General features: G+C 41.0%; 1 long non-coding RNA gene across 1 annotated transcript in view; it reads left to right on the top strand.

Moving 5' to 3' along the window:
• Positions 1–3647: 3647 nt before the first annotated feature.
• LOC142056069 (uncharacterized) overlaps positions 3648–15610 on the top strand; it is a 48331-nt gene continuing 36368 nt past the window's right edge. Inside the window, exons 1-2 of the long non-coding RNA XR_012660197.1 lie at positions 3648–3737; positions 14349–14476. This is a non-coding gene — a long non-coding RNA (uncharacterized LOC142056069). The remainder of the gene's footprint in view (positions 3738–14348; positions 14477–15610) is intronic.

Raw genomic sequence — 15610 nt, forward strand, 5'->3', positions numbered from 1 at the left:
TTTTCTTTTTTAATACCAGGAGGTGAGCAGGTGCTAAGCGAGGCAGGAGATGCAGGCTGTCACGAAAGCTGCAATCCTCCCCACCACAAGCTGGCCTCAGGCCCCAGGCAGGCACTGGCCTGCTGCCGCCCCGGGGCAGTCCCCCACGGTCATGCCTGTTATATTATTTGATCTAATATAAAAATATTATATTTTTAATACCGCTACAGGAGGCTGCGGCCCAGAACACCCCTTACCCCAGCCCCTGGGGCTGCCCTCGCTGTGACTGCACAGGCCTGAGGGTGAGGGGCTTGCACCTCTTCATGGTGGGAAGCCACAACGCTGCCCACTGCCTTCTGGCTTTATTTACTTATCTATCACTTTATCTTTTTGTTTACACGGTGAGACTACTGCTAACAGAGAAGAGGTGCTTAAAGCCAGCCCGTGGCATGCTGGGCAGGCACCAGTGGGGCTCTGCCTCTCCCCCACGGGGGAGCCCACGGCAGGTCTGCCTCCCCAACATGGCCAGTGCTGGAAAATGGGGAACGTACAAGCCCTGTTCCACACCACGCTGTTTTAGCAGCGCAAAAATGTTACATTGGGAAAGGAGTTCCCCACTCCAATATCGAAAAGCCGCACAAATTCTTCCTGTGAATGGAAATATGCCAGGTCCCTTTATATGCAAAGTGTTTTCTCAGGTGTACATTTTAAAGCAGCTAGATTAGGTGCATATATATTCCATTTTTGTTTAAAATGTATTGTCTACAGAACTGTTAAGGTGGCTTCTTTTCAGTCGTGGTTGCACAGAAAGGATTTGCATTCAGGCCCTCTGAAACACTTGCATGCTCTTTTAAACCGTTGAGCCGCGCAAAAGCGTGAAGTTTTCTGTTTCGGGCTTTTTAAAAACTGCCTGTAAGTTCCTCGATTAGCACCTGAAGGCTTCACGCCAGGTCCCCATTTTGCTGGCGGGGGTGTGAGGCGAGACCCCCACCCCGGCCTAGCCTGGCCGGGCAGGGCGAAGGGCAGCCGGGGGAGGCGCTGACCCCGCAGCGGGGGGCACGGTCCGCCCTCGGCGGGGAGATTTTGGAAGGGGGGAGGGGAAAGCCCTGCCAGGGAGCTGCAGCGGCGACCAGGCGGGTCGCGCCGAGCCATGCCGAGCGCGGCTGGCGTTAGGGTCGGCGGGGGAAAGGGGCGGCTGCCGGCTGCGGTCTGGAGCCGCGGTGGGGCCCCGGGAGCGACGCCTCGCCCGCTGCCCCGGGGCTGAGCCGCCGGCCTCGGTCACTGGAGCTCATCCGTGAGGTGGCTGTGTTCAGAGACGACAGAAATCGTTTAGACTATAACAGTAGGAAATCTGACTAATAGGTATCGCCCGCGCTGGAGCAGGCAGCTCCGGCTGCGCGGGCTTCGCCGGCTGAGGAGGCAGTGCCAGGGCGGGGAGGCTCTGGGGGGGCTGCAGGCGCCAGGTGCAGTGCCAAGACCTCTGGTCACATCCTGCCCCTGGGGGAGGTTAAAAAAATCAAACAAACAAACAAACCCCAAACCCCAGTGAGGTACTACAGCCAAGGGGCTGCTGCAAGCTTGGGGCTATCTAGGATGGTGTTCCTGAGTGTTGCTCCAGGTGTGTTTCCCTTCAAGGCTGTATCAGGCGTTGGACCTTGGCACTGGGGTGTTTTTTTTGGATGACAGACAGAAGACAACCTCTGCGCTCTTCTTATTGATATGACTCTAAAAATAGTGGCATAATAAATAATGAAATAAAGCTGAGTAGAAAATAACTACTCGGGAGGTAATACTTTCTGAATCTTGAAATTATTTATGTATATTGATGAAAGCTTTTTTTTTTAAAAGGATTGGAACAATAGGAGGTTTGCTTTGATTAAGCAGAGGCTTAAATCTAAATACTTAAGAACCTTGCTCTGTTATGGTCAAGTGGTGGTGGCTGTGTGCAAGCTTTGGAAATATTCCCCCCTTCTTTTTCATTCTGCCTCTGTGGAAAGGCTCTGACTTGATCTATCCAGTTTGAAGACTTTAATGGATGGGCCAGTTGACAACCTTCTTTTTCCTTCAGTACTTAGAAATGGACTGGCTGTGTTCAGAGGTTATAAAGGAACAAAGAGGAAACTGAATGTGCGCTAGAATTTGGTTGTGTTATAGCTAGATTCATTAAACTGGTACTGAGCTATCTAGCTATCTGTTGTTATTGTTGATATGTTGTTGGTATGGTTTGGAGGTAGAACAGGAAATTCAGTAGTTCCAGATGTTTGAGAAGGGTTTAAATACTTGACAGATATAATGAATGTTACTCTTGGATGGATGCACTATTTAGAGCAGCTCCCTGAACCTTTTTGATCATGCACCCCTAAGAGTAAAAAAAAAAAAAATGCACTCCCAATGAATGTATACTCATATATTGTACTCTGAACATCGCCCCCCGCCTTCTTCCCCTGGCTTTATATACTGAGCGTGATGCCATATGGCAAGGAATATCCCTTTGGTCAGTTGGGGTCAGCTGTCCTGGCTGTGACCCATCCCAGAATCTTGTGCACCTGGCAGAGCATGGGGAGCTCAGAAAGTCCTTGACTGGTGTAAGCACTACTTAGCAACAGCTAAAACATCTCCACATTATCACCACTGTTGCCAGCACAAATCCAAAACATAGCCCCATACTAGCTACTACAAAGAAAATTAACTCTATCCCAGCTGAAACCAGGACAATTTATAAGTTATATACATGTACTACTGTATTAATATATTATGGACATACACAAAAACAAAACTTAAAAAAGGATGAGATAAAAATGAAACAAATCCTGTTTTTAAAATATTTTTGTTTTTCTTTATTAAGGGTACAAAAATATTATTTCCTGCACCCCTGTGTCTTGTCTTGCACACTCCCTGAGGTGCATGCACCCCACTTTGGGGACCACTGACTTAAAGCTTCTTTATAGTTGACCAAGTAAAGAACCCATCTCTCAGTGGGGTAGAAAGAAGAGATGATGTAATTTGAAATAAGTGCTTTTACGACTGCAGAGTTCATTGTCTTATATCTAACACCCTCTTCCCCCCCCCCCCCTTTCTCTGTACTCAAATTCTTCACTAGGTTATCAGCTTTATGAGGTCAAATACCCTAATTCAAATTCACTGGCAGTGAGAACTGAATTTGGCTCAGCTGTAGAAATACTTAATGAACTTAGTTATACCCTTTGCTGATACTCTCTGCTATGATGGTTATCTTGCAAGTGCTTCCAGAGTTCAAGTTTTGTGAAGGCGAGGGAAGTTTTAATGAAGTCCTTAGATTGCAGCAATAGCTGAAAACTTGGTTATTTAAAGTTTTTTGAAGAGATCTTGAGATCAAGACCTATTAATTTCTGGGAAACCGGACACAAGTTTGTATATTGAAGTTCAGACATGTGTTCTGCGTTCATTTTATGTGCTAGTTATTTTTTTTTCTGCTGATTGCTGTTCTTCTGCAATGAAAAAAGTGACAGGAGCACCAGTCTGAACAATACTTTTTCTTCTCTGGCAGTGGGAAGCGAGAGGGAACTTAATGAGAAGTCTGATTTATCTGGTGAGATCTCATATCTTAGAATTACTTGGTGTAAGACTTTGCCTTTTGCTTTTAGTGAAGGAAATTATTTAAAAAAAAAGAAGTTGTCCTTGGCCTACCACTTGAGAAAATTGCATGAAAATCCTCATGGAAATGAGAAAGCAGTAGGACATACGTTTTCATTCTGAAAGTGAATCCTTGCTCCCAACAGGTATGTAGTAATTTCACTCACTCTACCAAATGAAAGATGGCACACTTATCAATGTTTGTTAGGAACAATAGTTAAGAAGGTTTGTAATTCCTTGGTGAGGGGTGTGTTCAGCAGCTCATTGGTCCTATAACCTCACAGAGAACTGTTCTGGTGTTCAGTGTGTACTTTAAAGGGCTAAACTTAAAAGGGGAGATACTGCATGCCCACTCTTTAATGCAGTGCAATGCAGAGATCCTTGAGCTAGCTCGGATGTCTCCAGCGTGAAATCCTGCACTCAGTAAGGAGTTTTCCTCCCTGCCCTCCTGCCACTTAAGATAGATGCAGTCCTGTGCCGTAGCCACTCTCTTACTTCTGGGACCTGAATGGTGTCTTTGCATAGCAGGATGCTATGCTGACTTTTTTATTAACTTATTTGCTGTGATCTCTGGACTGGGATGTGTGAACTGGTGTCTACATACATTATGGCTCCTGAAACTTTCTCTTTAGTTGAATAATCATTGCAGAATCTTTACATAGTTTCCAGAGCATGATAGAAGTTAAAACCTGGATTCAGAGAAATGACTGCACTGAATGCAAGACCTCTCCAGTTAACTGTAAAGGAATGCTGACTTAAAACAGGATGCCAGTTTCTATGCAAATCTTATTTTTCCGCTCATGATTTAACTTTTATTTATTCATTACATAAGAAATCTGGAAAGCAAAGTTCTGATTTAGGCAATTATCATGCAAACTGGCATTGGGTTCAGATAGCGTGTTTTAAATTGTAAGAGGTGAAATATTCAAAGGAGTGACAAATGTTTTGCTGATCAGGCAAGCGGAAGGGTGTATGTTATGTTAAGCTGTGGCTGGACAGGGAAGAGAAACTGTATATGATGGTCTGGCTGCTCCTGTGCTCTTGGGCATGTTTTACTTTCACTGGAAAGGGAAAGAGGGAGGAATTGCTCCTTTCCTAGTGCGCTGAGACTGGGGAAAGCTCTGGTGAACAGGGTGAGGTGGTCAGCTAGTGAGATGGGCAGCAAGAGGAGATCCTGCTTTCAGCAGGGAGCCACTTCAGGAGTGATGACAGACTTTACCAGGGACCTAAGAGAGGATTGTCTGCTCACCCTGAGAAGGGGCTGAAAGCTGTTGGGCTAGTAATCAGGATTGGGAGGGACCTCTCCCCTTATTTCAGAGATGTCAGCAGGGGAATGGAGACATTCCCCCTACCTCAGCAGTTTCTTTAGTCTGATCACCCACTGGGTTTGGGATTCTCTGTCTGCTTACATGCTGTCTTGCAAAATGATATCTTGGTGCATTCTAATAAAACACTGTTCAAGTCCATAAGCCTGCTCTCTTCAAGAGGCATAAAAAGATTAAGCAGTGACCCCTCCAAGTCTCGCTGAGCTCAAGTCTCAGTATGGTTCTGGATTTTCTTTCAACCTGGACTCTTTCCTTTAAAGTGGAGAAGAAATTTGAATGGAGGAAAAGAGGAGTGGGAGTTAATTTCTTTGAATAACAAAGATGCAGGCTTTGAAATGTAAGTTACAGATGCTTGGCCATTTACTTCTTGATATATAGGGGGGTTTAGTGTCTTCTGGTGCATAAAAATCTTGGTTTTCTTTAGTTAAGAAAAAGACTACTTTGGAAAAGAGAAAACTGTAGGCAATTTAATTCATAGAGGGTAAGGTTTCTGAACTTGTCTGATCAAAATAACCTCACTTAATTTGAAAGAAATTACATTTCATACTGCTGTTTTTAAAGTACCTGGTTATTGTTGTTGCATAGAGTAAAACTGCTGCTTAAAAGTCTTTTTCTGTGAAAACTCCTTTAATCATACTGTGGAGAAAGTAATTTTCCCTAGTGCTATCTTCTTGCTTAATAGATATCCATCTTCCCCACTATATTTCTGAGCTCAGATATATATATAAGCAAACAAACATGCCATTGGAAGGTTCAAGTAGTGATTTAATGATTACAACCCTTATCTACCCTTCTGATTGTGGAGACTACTTTACGTTAGACTTATTTTGGGGATGCTACACCGATGGCTGTGTGGGCTAGTATGTTGCATCTTGCTATTGAGTGATTTATTTCTTTTAAAATTTACGCTTAAGATTTGACTATGTAGAAGAGAAGGTAGATGCCAAAACTAAAGCTCTTAATTGCTTGCTATCTTACAAGAAAATACAAACGGGTGGACTGATAAGTACCACTTGCAGGGTGATGTCTGTGGGTGTGAACACTGGTGGGCTAAGTCCCATGGCTTGCAGGTAATTCATTTCATAATACGTCGCCAAGCAATTTGTGTATTATGAAATTCATTTCATAATACCTCACCGAGACTGTGATTTGCCTCAAACATTCCTGAGGCTTAAGATGGTGACCTGTAGCACGTGCTATGCTGCTCTTTCCTTTGAGCCTCTTCCTGTTTCTTGCAGATGCTGTAGAATAAATAGGAAAGGTTGGATTTTAAGGACTGAGATAATTTTGCTATTAGGCTGATTTTTGTAGGCAGAAGAAATGAATGTGCAAACTCACAAACTGACCCATCCATTCTGACTCTTTCTTACTGTGCTTTAACAACAATAAGCTTGTATCGAAATCTGAGGTCTTGACCCCCTCTTAAATCTCTTTCATCTCTCTTATCCTCTTTTGCTTTTGGCAAATCACTTTGACTTGGAAGCCTAGGTTATCTTTGACATGAGAGTTGTGCGTCTGTAGTGAGAGGCAAGAGTCAGAAGGCAGCTCCATGCATCCACTGATCCACAGCCTAATATTCCGCTTGAAATGCAGCTGTGTTGGTTAACAAGGTACCCTCTGCAGGCTTGCTCAGAAGCACGCAAGGTTGTGAAATGCCTGCAACTTGCTTCGTTTCACCCTTTTGTAGATTGGGAAGCATCAGTTTTGTTGATTTCAGTATCTCAGGAGGTAAACTATGGTAATTAGTCTTAGTGATTCAGATCCTGGGTTACAACCATGTGAAAGAATGTACACCCATTTGCGTGCAAGTGAGCTACATACTTTATGATGTTTCACTCATAACTGTTCCCTGAAGAAACCAGAATAAAATGCTGCGTAATGAATTAGGAGACACGCGAAGATTTGTACGGCTCTCAGAACAGTAGAGGGGCCAGACATCCAGGTGCTGTTAGGACCACTCCTCATCACACTGAACCTTGATTCTCTTGGGAATCACAGAGCCATTACATCCTTCACATCCAGGAAAGATGGACTTACATGAGTCTGTTTTGTCAGTCTCCAGGACAAGCAGCCCTGTATGGTACCCTGTAGCTCCTGGAGATTGAATCATCCCCTGCCCTTTTCTTGAGTCTTTCACATGTCTGTGGTGGTATTACCTTCAAGAGATGTCACGCCGTTGAAAGCCTGTCTTCTCTCAGCATTTCAAACTGGTGTGTGGTTGGATGATGATTGCTATTTGGCTCTTTCTGTGAGGAGCTAGGTTTGAATTGATGGCCAGATTGACTTTTCACGCGCAAATTTGGGCATGACAGTGAAGAATTACTTCTGAGCTTTGCAATAAATATGATAATTATAACAACAATCATTGTACAAATAAGAGAGCTGGAAGAAAATTGTTAGTCTAGATGGGGAAGTACACTTCATTTCGTCCTCTGTTGCCATAGGTGAAGTGGGAAAGTAGTATCTGCCTGTGGATCGCTTATGTTTTTTGTTTAATCCCAGGAGCAAGGAAGCCTGGAGAAGCCCATCCAGCACATTTTTTGAGTGACCTGATACGTAGTTTCTGTCCAGGTTAGTGGTGGTGGTTTGAAGAGGTGGTTTGGTTTTTTGGAATAGCTTTCTTTTCAGTGCTAGATAGTCTTTCAAAACTCTCAGTTTTCAGAGATGAAATATATAAAACAACTTGAAAAGTGAAGTTCACAGTGAATATTCCAGACTAACTTTAAGGAAGATCTGCAGAAACCATGAAAGCTAATCAGATGAGTGCTAGATAAAGTATTTTTCATGGATTTCATTACATACCTGATGAAAAATGAGAAGGTAGCACTTGTTTATTTGGTCACCTGGGTTTTGATTAATGACGAGCAGAAGGAACTAAACCTTCAGAATATTCTTGGGATGTTGTCCTTGAAAGGAGGAAAAAAATGGTAAACTTCATTCCCTGCAATGTTGAACCTAAACTGTACTAGCAGTGCTTGCAAAATAGTAAAAAGGAAAGATAAGAGAGAGACAAAACTAACCTGTATAATACAATAAGATGCTGTGAACTTTCAGAATGTATTTGCACATATAGCAATACAATTTTCTTTAAAAAAGGGGAGCAACCCGGATGTCTTCTATTCGTTTCCAGTTCTTCCTTAACTCTTTGGACCTCTGAAGAACCTGATCCTGCATACTGTTACTTTCTATATTAAATTTGGAGTTCATTGTTTCATTTCTGATATAAATTTGGATTACATAATTGTTTTGAAATAAGCTGTAGCTGACAATTATTTGAGTTGCATCACTTCTGAGGAGCAGAAGAGGTGATTGCTTGTAAGTATGAAAGACTCATACTGGGGCAAAGAAGAAAGCTCTAATGTGCTCAGAACTAGTATGTATATATACATATATCTGACATTGCAGAAGTATTATAGAAGGACAAGAGTTAGGAGTTTATTTACATAACTCTAAAACACCTGCTATCCCAGAAAATGTGCTGGATTGAAAGAAGTTGCAAGTTGTTTAATGTGACAGAACAAAAATCTAGCTGCTGCTGAAAACAGACGGTGAAAATGCAGAACGGACGGCTGATATTTAATGAACAGTAGCTGTGTATTATTGAACATCAGAAAAGGATCTATATAGCCAGATTAAAGACAGATGACCTTTTTAGAGTTTAGTTAACCTTTTGGTCACTTTTGAGAGTTATCACTTAAAAAGATAAAGGTCAAGCTGGAGCTTGGTCTTCATATATTATCTTTTTCTGCTTTCTTAAGGAGCTATAGGAGTTGTTCAGTTTAAAAAGAGTAGTGTGTGGAACACTTCTGTTTTTCTAATCCTTGTCAAAATGATTTTGAAGGGGGAATCCTTTTCTATGAAATGGATGGTCCTTGACCGTTAATCTTTTCAGTGTCTTCCTGTTAGTGTAACAAAAAAAAATATTGTGAAAGAGGTCAATGCTTCATCTAAATTAATGCATTACTTTTGAAATCAATATAATTATGCAAACTTGCACTGAGTAGCCTTTTTTTAAAAAAACAGCAGTAGGTAGGAAGAAAGACAAAATATTGCACCCAAGAACTCCATAATGAAAACCAGCAATTGTATCGCAGTTACTTATGGATTGATAGATGTACAAGCTTCTGATCAGCCAACTGCTTGTGAACGTGGCACGCTGGTGTATAGCCACTCGTATAGCCAAGGCGGCCGTGGCTAGTCAGTTCAGCATTTAGGTAAAATTGGAAGCCTGCTTCAGGCAGCTGTTTGACTAGTTTCAGCATTTGGGTTACTCTTACAGATGGGCAGTATACTTTCTAAATTTCCTAAGGCTTCTTTCATCTATCCTTCTTTAGCTGATATAGTCAGGATAAAAATGAAATTAAATTTTGCATCACCCAGGAAAGACACACATATATGACTAGGTATCCAAGTATTTGGCTGGGTGCTTTCAGTGGAAATGTAATAGTTCTCTGCCAGAGTGAATTTCATACCCAGGGAAGAGGGGCTGCATGTGAGAGGTACAAAAGCTGCACTTGTGCCTTCCTTTCTGCCTCTCACGAGAGCAGCAGGTAGGGAAACTGGACTGATTGTTAGAGGACTGTCAATGGTTTTCAGTATATAGACTTCACAGAAAATAAATAACTGCTTAGTAATTGCAAATAACGAAATATTTGCCAATGACCAGGTTTTTTTTTCAGAATTTTAACTTAACATTTGCAATGACCAAATAAGTCTTCTGCTAAAATTAATTTTAGTGAATGCTTTTGAAAATATTTGAGTGTAATAGGAAAATAACTCTTCCATCATCGTTCTTGCAGACTGGCGTTCTGTGTGTTACACAGGAAGTAGCCAAGTGAAAGGATTTCCAGGCCAGCTTGAAATTAAAAAAAAACCCAAACCCGAAACAAACAGACAAAAAAAACAACCCCCAAACCACATGTAACATTTGTAACATGAATAAAATGATAGTTTTACAGGCTGTGCGCGTGTTGACTCCTCACAGAACTGGAGACACAATGCATATTGCATGGATACTGAGTTGTAGATTAAGAATGTAGAAAGGGCTGCGGGCTACTTGCTCTTTCCTTTAATCAATCATTAACGAGACTGACTAAGAGAAAGACCTGATTGTCTTTCCATTGTATCTAACCAGTTGCTACACCAGGTCTAACCAAGGATCTTTCTGCCCTGCTGCCTCAGAGCTTGCAGTGTTCACCAGGGAGAGTGTGAGGAGGTGCAAAGTATGCATTGCATGGGCTATACACTGCTACGCTTGGCTGGCATCTAGGCATCTGGAAGTTATGTCTGGGCGGTCAGGTTGTGAAGGTCACACTAACGCTCTTCAAATTGATCAACTCTCAGATTTGCTGTTCTTTGGCAGTGACTTCCAAAATTAGGAGGAAAATTTGCTTGAAAAACAAATTTAACTTCCTTTTAGACCTCCTCAATGATGACTTTACTGGGGGCTACGTAGTTCTTTCCCCCTGCCCTGCTGTAGAAGAGAATGGTCTCCTCTTCAGTTTCTTTATACGATGTATAATTTTGTAGACTACCGCTCTGTCTTCCCTAGTTTTCTCTTCAGATGGCAAACTAATCTACGTAATCCCTTTGTAAAGAAGATTTTCCCATACCTTTGATTATCCTCGTGACATTCTGCATCTCTTCTACTTTTTTAATCTCTTTTTTTGGAATGGCATTAATAGAACTGCATGCAATATGAATTCATAAATGTGTGTGTGGTCTTTCGGAGGGATATCACAATGCATTCCAGTTTACTGTTCCTTTCCTAATAATTACAAATCTTCTCTTTGTCTGCTTCTGAACAGTGAGTTAATTCTAGTATCTTTCCTCAGTGGCAACTCTCCCTCCTTAAGTGTTTGTGTGAGGCAGAGACCAGGTTTTTTTCTCCATGTACATCTTTGCATTCATCTTTGTCCTCAATCATCTGCTTAAGGTACTCTCCAACCTGTCACAGTAATCGTCACCTCTTAAACCATAAACTCTCTACCCTACTTTCATTTCTCTTGATGCGTCATCTTCCTCTCTGCCCCATCCTAATCACTTGAGTGCATTGAACAGTGGAGTATCACATATATTTCAAGGACTGTCTTAGCAACTGCTTTGAAAGGACAGTTTATTTTTTTCATTAATTAATAAGTGATCAAAGGATAGGAAATGAAGGGTGGGATCTTCTCTCATCTAATTACAGTTCAGTTTCTTTAGGTGCCTTTAATTAGGATTTGTAATTCGTTTTTTTTAAATAATAATTTGTAATTCAAAGTGTCTAGAAAACATGAGTATACTTTATTGACAAGATTATCCACCTGTTCCCTGACCCTTTCGAAGGGCTTCAGCTTGAACTGAAAAGTAATTTCTTATCCTAAGCAAATCACTGCTCTTTCCCTGGTTTGTGTTTGTGTCTGCTAATTTTCCTCTTTTTATGGGTTCTACGTTTTGCTTTGCACACAAGTGATGGATTAAAATTTACTGTTGTCTTGAAACCGTTTTTAAAGATTGTTACGTGGCAAATAGGCACAACTCCTCTTCCATATGTGCACGTGCAGATGACGAGTTATAGGATGCAGTTATTCAGCATCTTTGTATTCAGATTCCCTTAGGACCATTTGGATGAACAGCTGAGTGACTGTCCCAGTCATTTGTGTTTTATGTTCATTTCCTGAATTTATTCTAAGATGTTTTCTACTGATAACTGGGTCAGGTATTCTGATTCAGCCATTAAATAATAGCATCAGCAGTGTGGTGAAAATGGGAGTGAATTGCTCTGAGGACTGTGCTTTAGTCGCCTGGTTGCTGGTTGTTGTGAGTTAACATAATCTCTTCCTGTGTGTATCTTAAAATACAGAGCAATTTAGTAAAGCTTTGACTAGATTTAAATGAGGACTGGCACTTCCAGCAAATGAATGAGGTCTCATAGACAGGGCAGGGCTTTCTCCTCCTTCTTACTTATTTTGTTTGGCTGGACTGTCGCTGGTGGCATTGACCTCGTGAAGTGGTGTCAGCCAGCAGGGGTGGATGTGTAGTGTGAGCTGGGAGGAGCTGAGGACTTCATGTGCACACTTGAAGCATGTCAATGCACCTTTTTCTTGTCTTTTTTTACTTTGGATTAATTTTAACCTGATTTCACAGGCTAAGTATCTGTTGGACTGGAGTACAAGGGGTGCTGTGATTTAGCTTCATCAAAAAGGAACCCCGTGTCCACGTCGCTGTGCAAAATGAAGCACAGTAAATGTGTATGTTTGAAAGCTTAAAATGTGCAATTCCAATCTGCTAATCACTAAATGATGAAGCACCTGCTGTTCTCAAGGATACTGTTGTGAAATCTGCCTCCGTTCTTGGCAAGGCAGGATAGATTGTGAAGGAGCTTTGAGGAAGTGTTCAGTAACTGTCTTTCCGCTTGGATCTATTCTTCTGGTGTGTGAAAGGATGGCTCCTGACACTCTGTTTTCCCGTATCATGGGCAGGTTTGCTGTGTACAGTCACCTGTGCGCTCAAAGTAGGGTGAGGGTTTGTCTCAAAGCTGTAACGGGTCTTGTTACGGACCTTACCTGAAGGCTGTTAAAAACTGTGGCTCACAGTAAGAGAACTTGTCCCTTACAGGGCTACTATTAACATGGAGTGATCGTAGACATAATCTTGCAACTGTCTAGGCTGAAATTAAAGCAGTTTTGCCCGAGTAAGAGGTTCCATACAAGACCTTTATATTTTTTCAAGTATAAATCATGTTGAATGATGTATCCTTTTGATTCTACGTACTCAGTGTTATTATTTTGGAATACAGTCTGTGTGGGGCCTTTTTAAAGAAGCTTTGGAAATGGAGGTCTTGGAGACTTCTTTTAGACATTTAAAAAATATGGAACAATTCAACCGATTGTATCGGTTCTTTGTTATTAGGCTTTTTCGCTTGGTTAGAAAAGCAATAAGGTTATAAGCTTCTCATCTAATAATGAAAGGTCTGGAATGATTTACATCAACTGTTCTTCAAAATTAGGAAAGGGGAGATGTGTCTAAATTGAGGACTGTAATGCCAGGCTTCACATTGATGGAAGACAACTTTGATAAGTCTTTAATTGCTACAAAGCAGGATTTATAATGGAAACGTGACCAGACATTTGAATCTATAGCATGTTTTTGAGGTGCCACTCATATATATTGGATTATCTTTAAGTGCTACTTGTTTAAATATGACTTCTCGTATAGTTTTAGCCCAATTCTTACCTTTAGTAGTCTTTATGCTTTCTTAATTCTCTCTTCTATATTATCTGTATATATTTGATGGTATAGTATATATAAAACATTGCTAAGCAGCTATGGCTAGCGCATAAAATGGGCTTGACTTCTTCATAACTATCAAGTCTAGCACAAAAAGGTATAATGTTTTTCACCCCCTATCACCTATAGTACCTCAAAATAGCACCTCATCAGAAAGGAGCTTTCTCTAATTACATTCTGTGCCACTAGTTCAAGTCACATGCAAATATTCAAAAAGAGCTTGCTTTAGTAGAAATCTGACAGTGCTGGTCTTGCAGATCTTTTTTTATTATTATTAACGTTGGTCTGAATTAGGAGTGTCTTTAAATAAAACATCTGCATCTTAATGAACGTTGAGCAGATTTATGCCCTTTATCTATCCTTTGACCTTAATCCTTATAACTCATCTGCGTGTCCAAGTCAGATATTCACATTAAGTCACTTATTCTGTCTTTCCCTTTTCTTTGGAGTTTGAGTGAGATAGGGTAAATAATATATGACACAATTTTTCCTGTGTAGACAGTTCCTCCCCTCTTCCCCTAACTTCGCAAATCATCATTATCAGTTTAACACTTTTTATTAATAAAAGACACTCTAGTCTTTCTAAAAGAAAAGATATTATGGAGAATAATTGAAAAGTAGGGTAATTGAAACTGTTCCTATTACATCTGGCGGAAATTACATTAATTATGTTGGACTTTGCAGGAGCAAGTAATAGTTGTTTTCATGAAACTTACTTTGAGCAAAATTATTTTTGAATAAAGGCCATCAAATCTGTTACTAAGTTTAACTCCTGAATTACCACTATTTGCAAAAGAGCAGGTGGAATTTATGTTGAAGAGACTTCTAATAAAGAAGCATCTTTATTGTTTATTACATTGCTTGGAAAATAAGATTCCCTAAATGTTTTAATGGATAGTTGCAAGGGTAAGCTTGACTCAAACATTTTTCTGCACACTGAGATATACATGAAATGCTGCAGAAGAGATGATCAGCTGCCTTGTGACAGCAGCTGCTTCATTAAGGTGTTATCTGGCTCCTGAATCAAGTCCCCCCATGAAGTGAAGTACTTCACTCAATGTTATTATATCTTACAGTGTTTGCTTATTGTCAGATTCTATCTATGAAAGATGTGAGCAATTTGCATGAGCAAAACTTAAATTAAAATTCTCCCTTGCATAGGGGCTCGAGAAGAGAGACTTTGTGCTTCTGATTCTGACTGCTGTTCCTACCTGAAGATGCTGTAGGCCTAAAACCTGCCAAGTCCTGATGTGCACAGCTGTGATGACTGGAAAAAGCTCCATAGAAGAGTAAGTGCATAAATAACTTTGTCAGACTCCATTGCTGGAACTGTATGTGTGTGAGGATCTCTCTGTGGGAATCTGGTTCTGACGCTTGAAGCTTGCTTTGCACTTCAAGCGGGGGTGTCAAGTGGGAAAGGCAGCCAATGTATTTAACAGTATGATACTACATCTCAGTTGGTAGGCACCTCTTCATGAGCTAGCAGAAGTGATTTAGAAATGGTGAGTGTGATTTTGTTAATTCTAAAAGCATTAATCAAGACCAGTTTTAGTTGTAAAGCTGAATCCAGCCATTCAGGCTCTTCAAAGCTTTTAAAATTTTACAAAAAAAAAACAACAACCAAAACCCAAAAGAAAAAACAACCCCAACCCCGAATCCGGGGGGGGGGGGAGGCCACAGGGGACCGTATTTCCTACATCTTGAGTGTTGTCAATGGCTGCATAGTTTTTATGCTTGAACAACAGCAATTACTAGTAACTTACTATCACACTGCTCATGTCTTCAAATATTCCTTTAGCTCATATAAAGAAAGAATGCAGGTGCAGTGTAATCTGAACAAGACAAACATGTAGCATGCTTCTGCAGAAACTATATGAAAGTCTGAGTCACAAGGTCAGATACATTCCCTTGTAAGTTCTACTTTACATATTGCTCATCCACAACCAGTTCCTGAAAGGTTAACTCTTTGGTTTTGGAAAAACCACATGGGCAGTCCGTGATGAAGCTGGAAATGTCTTTTGCTAAGTTCTTGTTAGCTTTTTCTGCATCTCTAAGGTCCTCTTATAAGACAACAGGAATAGCCTGTATAGTATTTTTCTATCTGGCATAGGTGGGTTTTGCCAGGCTGCAACAATTTGTAGCAGGATTTCAAAGGGTCTCTCTCCAGTTCATTGAAACGGATGGTAACTCAGTAGGAGGGAAGTCAAATTTCCTGAGAAGGATGTGAATTGAGAGTAGCAGGGCTTTTTTTTTCCCTTCTCACCCCTCCCTTGCTGATCTTGCTTGTCACCTACAAAAGCTATTTCCAGGTCAGTGGAGCAGCACTAGTAAACTTTTCCAAATCTTGTGGTTCCTTTGCTCAGCTGAGTGAAGAGCCTAAGGAGACTCAAGCCACTTAATCTCTATGGTAAAGGTGAAGCACA

The sequence above is a fragment of the Phalacrocorax aristotelis genome, chromosome 4, assembly GCF_949628215.1.
Source record: "Phalacrocorax aristotelis chromosome 4, bGulAri2.1, whole genome shotgun sequence".
Lineage (NCBI taxonomy): Eukaryota > Metazoa > Chordata > Aves > Suliformes > Phalacrocoracidae > Phalacrocorax > Phalacrocorax aristotelis.